The following is a 6,203-nucleotide window of genomic DNA, read 5'->3' as shown; positions in this document are numbered from 1 at the left end:
GGGGTGGTCGGTTTTTGGAGGGGAGGGAGTGGTGGTGGTCGGATTTTTGAGGGGAAGGGGTGGTGGTGCTGCATTCATGAATGTTGGAACTTGGAAGGGAGGAAGAAGAAAGGGAAAAAAAAAATAGACAAATAGAAAATCAACACGTGGCAAGTGACCTACAATTTTAGGTCAAGTAACCGGTTTGACCTAATAGACTAAGACACCCCCCAAAGCTTGGATTATTGAGGAATAATCGAAAAGTCGGATTAATAAAATAAGACAATGCAAAGGTTGGATTATTAGAATCAAATTTTCCTTAATTATATGAATTGATATAAATTGAGTAGAAGACGTAAACTATTTATATACTATCAATGGTAGCTTTTTTGAAAACTATGCAATGCTTAAAATAAAATGACCTTGGACAAGATTATAACAAAACTTAAATAAATAAAAAGACCACTTTGGATTATTATCCTTTTTCTTAATATATTACTCCGTAGATAAGGATTGACAAATTATGTTAAGGTATGAGTAAAAAAAAAAATTAAATAAGTAAAATTCAGGTGAAAAATTATTCCTATGTTCTAATAGTCACTCTTTGCATCTCACTTTGCGTATTTTAGTGGAAAATGGACTTTTCAAAGGAGATGATTGCCTACAACACACAACATAATTAGATAGTTCAATTTTTGTGGTCCGTATTACCATGGTCTGTATTACCCTTTAGGAGTCCAATTCGGTGAGTGGAACCATCCAATTAGCCTTTAAACGACCAATTTATCGGTTTACAACTTGCACCGATTTCATTAACTCAAGCTTACCACGAACATTTATGACAACAAATAATGATTAAATATGGTTCCAAACGACATTATATGACCCCCGGATGTAATACCTAGAAGTTCAAGACTTTTAGACACCGGGCTCCGAAGACTCCAAAATTTCTCAAAAAGGTGGATATTAGCCTTCAATGTTTGAATTTTTCGACTTTTTTTCACTGGAAAATAAAAATTGCCGAAATTTTTATCATCGTCCCTAATACCCTCCGGGAGTCCAATTGGGTGGATGGAACCGTCCAATTTTCCTTTAAGCGGCCAATTTACCGGGTTACAACTTGCACCGATTTCATTAACTCAAGCCTACCACGAACATTTATGGCAACATATAATGATTATATATGATTCAAAACGGCATTATATGATCCTGAGATGTATCCCTTTGATAAGTGTCATTTATGTCGCTATTTTTAGGAGTTTTGTAGTTAGTTTTTCATAGTTTTTCTATCTTTTTACTTGGTTTTAATAGCGTTTTACTACATTTGTCATGTTTGTGTGTGAAATGTCGTTATTGCTCAATTTTGGCTTTTCTTGCATATTTTGGTGGCTTATGACATTAGATTAAACTTTATTGGTTTACTCTTATGTTTAGGAACACTTGGATAAGTTCATTGCTCAAGATTGAAGAAATATAAAACATAAAAGAACAAGTAATGAAGAAATGTGCACTTGATTTGCAAAGATCATACTTCAAACGCCTATATCTTTTGATCTACAAAACATTTTGGGGCGATTCTTATTGGAAATGAAAGCTTATCTCGAGAGCTTTCCAACGACAGGTCATATGCTCAATTCCGATGTAAAACGTGGGTGATATGCTCATTTGAAGCTGAGTAGTTTGCCCAGTCCGAGAGGAGCGGGAGCTCCGGTTCTTGGAGCGGGCGCTCCACCACCAGGAGCGGGCGCTCCAAAATCTGCACGCCCGCTCCTCACAGGAAATCCAAAATTAAAAAAAAACATATTGTTTCCTCCAGATTTGGAGCGGGCGCTCCGACCTTCTGCACGCCCGTTCCTGGACCTGGGGCGGGCGCTCCACCTCCTGCACGCCCGCTCCTCTACGCGCTGCTCGACTTTTTGCGGAGCTTCCTAGGCAATTTAGTAAGGGTTATAAATAGATTTTTTTTGCTCATTTTAGAGGGGAATTCATATTTTCAGTAGTTTTAGGTTTTTAGAGAGAGAAACTCTCAAATTTTGGAGAGAGAAACAATGGTTTTCATGGATTTTGGATACTCAAAGGAGGAATTGGATGATTTGAAGATCTCCATTTTATATCAATGAGCATTTCTTACTCTCTTCTCTCTTTATGCTTTATTAATTGCTTTGTTAATCATGTTTGAGTAGATTTCCTTCTACTAGGTGTTGAGTGAAGCTTTGTTATGGTTAATTGAGTTATTTGAGATAAATTTGATGATAATTGTGTGATTAAATTGATTGAATTGATGATGGCATATTGTTTGTTTTAGATTGGATTGATCTCCCAAGATAGCAAACTTAATTGCATGTTAGTTCTAGTTTGACAAGGGATTGTGAATTAGAATTTATATATTTGATTGCATTTTGGGTAAATTTCTTCTATGCACCTAGTCAATGAGGGATCTAGGCTAGGAATTTGAGAGATTGCTCTTGATGGTAATTAATTCCCATTTTAATTCTTTCTTTGCGTGATTGATTATCAAATCTATTCCCATTAACTTGTTAATTGTTCAAAGTGGATCTTTGCCCCTAGTAGACTTTGTAATATCTTGATCTTTATATGTGTGTTAGTGTAGTTGTAGTGTCCAGTATCCATAAACCGACTTCGGCGTAGCTTAAGCATTAGATCGAGAACAATCCAACATTACCGTTCCTTGTGGTTCGACTCTGAACTTACCACTAGACTTGTTTAGGGGTTAGTTTAGGATTATAATAAATTTTGTTTGGCCGTGAGGAGGTTAGTCAACGACATAATTTCCCCGCGCTCAAAATGGCGCCGTTGCCGGGGAACGGTGTCAATGCTTGATTGTTTTTGATTGCTTGAGTCTAGGTCTTTGTGTATACTTTTCTTTTTATTTTTTTTTTATTTTTGCTTGTTTTTGTAAAAAAAAATGGCAAGTAACTCGTTTCCTCAATATGACAATGAGCCTTTTTGTGAATATTTCAATAGACTTGAGGGATATTTGGATTTTGATTGTTGTAGTCTTTGGGAGGCTTGTGAGATTTGTTATTTTGGTTTGAATGAGCAAACTAGGGATGAAGTTGAATGCATGCATAATGGTGAATTTAGAGCATTATCAATTGATGATGCTTGGGATTTTTATGTTTGGTTTGCTTGGGATGTCTATAATAAGGGTAATCATGATTCTATTATTGATATGCAATGTGTTGATACTTCTAATATTAGCATGAATTCCCATGATTTGTTACATGATCCCTTAAGTGAACCTAAAACACATGATTTCAACTCTATTTCCTCTTTTGTTCATGATGATGAGGTACATGCTCAAGTTGATGCTAATGGTGTGTTTCAATATTCTTCATTATTTACCATGCCTTCTTGTGATGTGCTTCGTTCCCTTAATGATGAATCTCATGTGTTTGATTGTGCCCCCACTCCCCAATGTGATGTATATGCTCATGATCTTAATGTTGATTTTTCCAATCTTGGTTGTACTTCTTCTTCTCTTGTTGAGCCTCAACCTTCAACACCTTTTGAATCCCTTATTGCTACTTTTGAATCTCAAATTAGGTGCATTGAGCTTGATAATGAGCTTGGGCCTAGTAAGGAAATGATTCTTAATTCTATAAGAGGTCAATTAGAGATAATGAAAAAGAACGAGGAGCGTCTTGAGGAGGGAAGGAGAAGAAAAGAGGAGTTAGAAAGCCAATTGTCACCCTTGATGCTTGTTTGTGAAAAATCCCAATTTAATGTGTGTGTTGAGGATGATGATGATGATTTTGAGCAACCAAGAGAGTGTGAGGATCCCATTGGTGAGCATATGAGTGATGGTGAAGGAGTTGAGAATGAAGAGAGTGTTGATTTTGAAAATCCTAACCCTCTTTCCCATCTTGATGAGTCTCAAGTGCATGATTGTGATCCTTTTATCCATGAGTATTTGGATTCATTTGAGGTTATGTCTAATGTGTTTATTGAGTGTCAAATGAAAACCCATAGCCTTTTGAGTGAGTTCATTAAAAATGTTTCATGGGAGAGAGATGATTTTGAAATGAATTTGCATCCATTCATGCATGGCTTTGAGATTTTAGGCTTTAAGGAAGTTGAGGGAGTTGTTGTTCATGATTGTAGTGAAGGGGATTATGTAGTTCCTCTTGGAAGTTGGATGTTTGAGGGAGATCATGATCATGAGTGTTCTTCTTTTGAGGATTCTATGATTGATTTTCATGCTCAAATTGGTGATTTGAGGAATGGTGGTGAAGAAGAGACCATTTGTAAGACCATTGCTCCTATCCCCTTCTCTCATGTCCCTTTTTCAAGGAATTTCAACCATATCCCCTACACTCCTATATCCCTTCCTTCCTTTGTTAATGAGCCTATTGGGGACCCCCTTGCCTATGAATATTTTTATGTCCCTCATTCGTCTTCTATTGAGGAAAAGGGTGATTTTGCCACCCAAAAAGATTTTTGTGAAGAGAGTTTGCCTTTCTATTCTTCTTCTTATTTTCTTGAATTTTCTTTTGATTCTTCTTCTTCTTGGCAACTCCCTCTTCACCTTCTTTTGCGTGCACTAATCTTGGTGCATGCCCTTCTTATATCATTTGCTTACTTGTTATCTTATGAGATGTGTAGTAGTGCATTTGACAAGCTCTTGCGATCATTGCAATATTATTTACTAGAGCGGTCAAGCTTGGACCTTAAGCAAGCCTTTCTCGGGAAGTAACCCGTGTTTTATTGCTTTCATTTTCTTTTCTTTTTAGAATAGATTTTCTCTCATGGAAATGTTTGTGTGCCTTTTTCTAGGTACATAACTTGATATACTTTGGTGCATTGGTTTGGATCAAGAATCAAGGAAGTTTGGCACCACAATTGCTAGCATATGGAAAACAAGATTCAATTCTTGAGAAGAGTGGCTTTGAAAAGTTTAATTGGGTCATTTGCGGGTATATACACCCACCTAAAATCCGGTAATATCATTCCTTGCTCTTTCTCCATTGGTTGATACCTAAAGTGGCTTTGAAATAGGAGATATGTTGGGTTGTTGGATTGATCTCCTTGTTTTCCCCTCCCATGGATTATTTGATTTATGTTTGAGCATGTTGTCTCATTCAAGCTTGGGGGAGGGTATTCTATCATATTTGGTAGATTTTTATTCATATATATTCCATGCACATTTGTATATGCTTTTCCATTTTCTATGTCTTGAAAATCACAAAAAGATTTTTGTTTCTATCAAGGCAAATTTGCAATGTATTTTCTTTTGTTCTTGCTTTGGACATAATACTTTTGGACTTGTATTCTTGAATGTCTTTCTTCCTAAATTTTAGAGGTGTGCACGGTTTGAGAATGTGTTAGGTTGACTCTAGGATGTGGTATGCTAAGGTAGTTGGCTAAGAACTTTAGGACCATGAAGCTCTAGTTCACTTGCTTGTGGTAAGATGGAGTTGCTCTCTATAGTGGATATGAAATCAAGAGTTAGTTATTGCTATCCCTAGTGAGGTATAATTGTTCTAGCCTTCATCATACTTTGTTGAGCGGCATATTTGGATCCTTGGCTATTGCATTCTCATATCTAGAACTTGACTTTTAGCTCCCAAGATCGCGACTGAGACACTTTAGGGGATGACAAAGACATTTCTCTTTTTATAGGATTAATTTTCAATTTTGGATTTGGTTTGCATTTGCCCCTATTACTAGCCCATTTGAGCCATATACATTCTTTTCTCTAACCACAATACAAGCCTTCCAGCCTTGGTTTCACTTTAACTCCTACCTTTAGTTTGTGAAGCAATTTTGTTTTGGAGCTTGTTTTATTGTTTATGGAGCAAGTTTAGAATTATGAGTTCATTTGCAAAGCAAGTATGTGTTGTATATAATTTTTTGCATAAAACCAAATGCATTTTGAGAAAAAGCCGCCCAAAGTTAAAAGAGGCAAGGACATTAAAAAAAAAAAAAAAAAAAAAAAAAAAAAAAAATAAAAAGAGCAAAAGCAAAAACTTGGAAAAAGATATCGAAAAAAAAGTAAAGAAGAATGTAAAGCACAAAAAAAAAGAGGTTTTGTTATTGTTGTTTTCCCTGTTTTTGTTATTTTGTGTTAAATAAGCTTGGGGGAAAGTTATTTAATAAGCATACTTGGCACTTTTGTTTTGGAATCGTTTGGATCTTGTGGAAGAAGTTCCACCCGTGCTTCACATAGATTTACCGCCAATTTCAAGAGTTCTCCACACCTT

This window comes from Chenopodium album, chromosome 4 (assembly GCF_948465745.1).
Source record: "Chenopodium album chromosome 4, dcCheAlbu1.1, whole genome shotgun sequence".
Classification (NCBI taxonomy): domain Eukaryota; kingdom Viridiplantae; phylum Streptophyta; class Magnoliopsida; order Caryophyllales; family Amaranthaceae; genus Chenopodium; species Chenopodium album.
Note: the sequence above shows the minus strand (reverse complement) of the source record.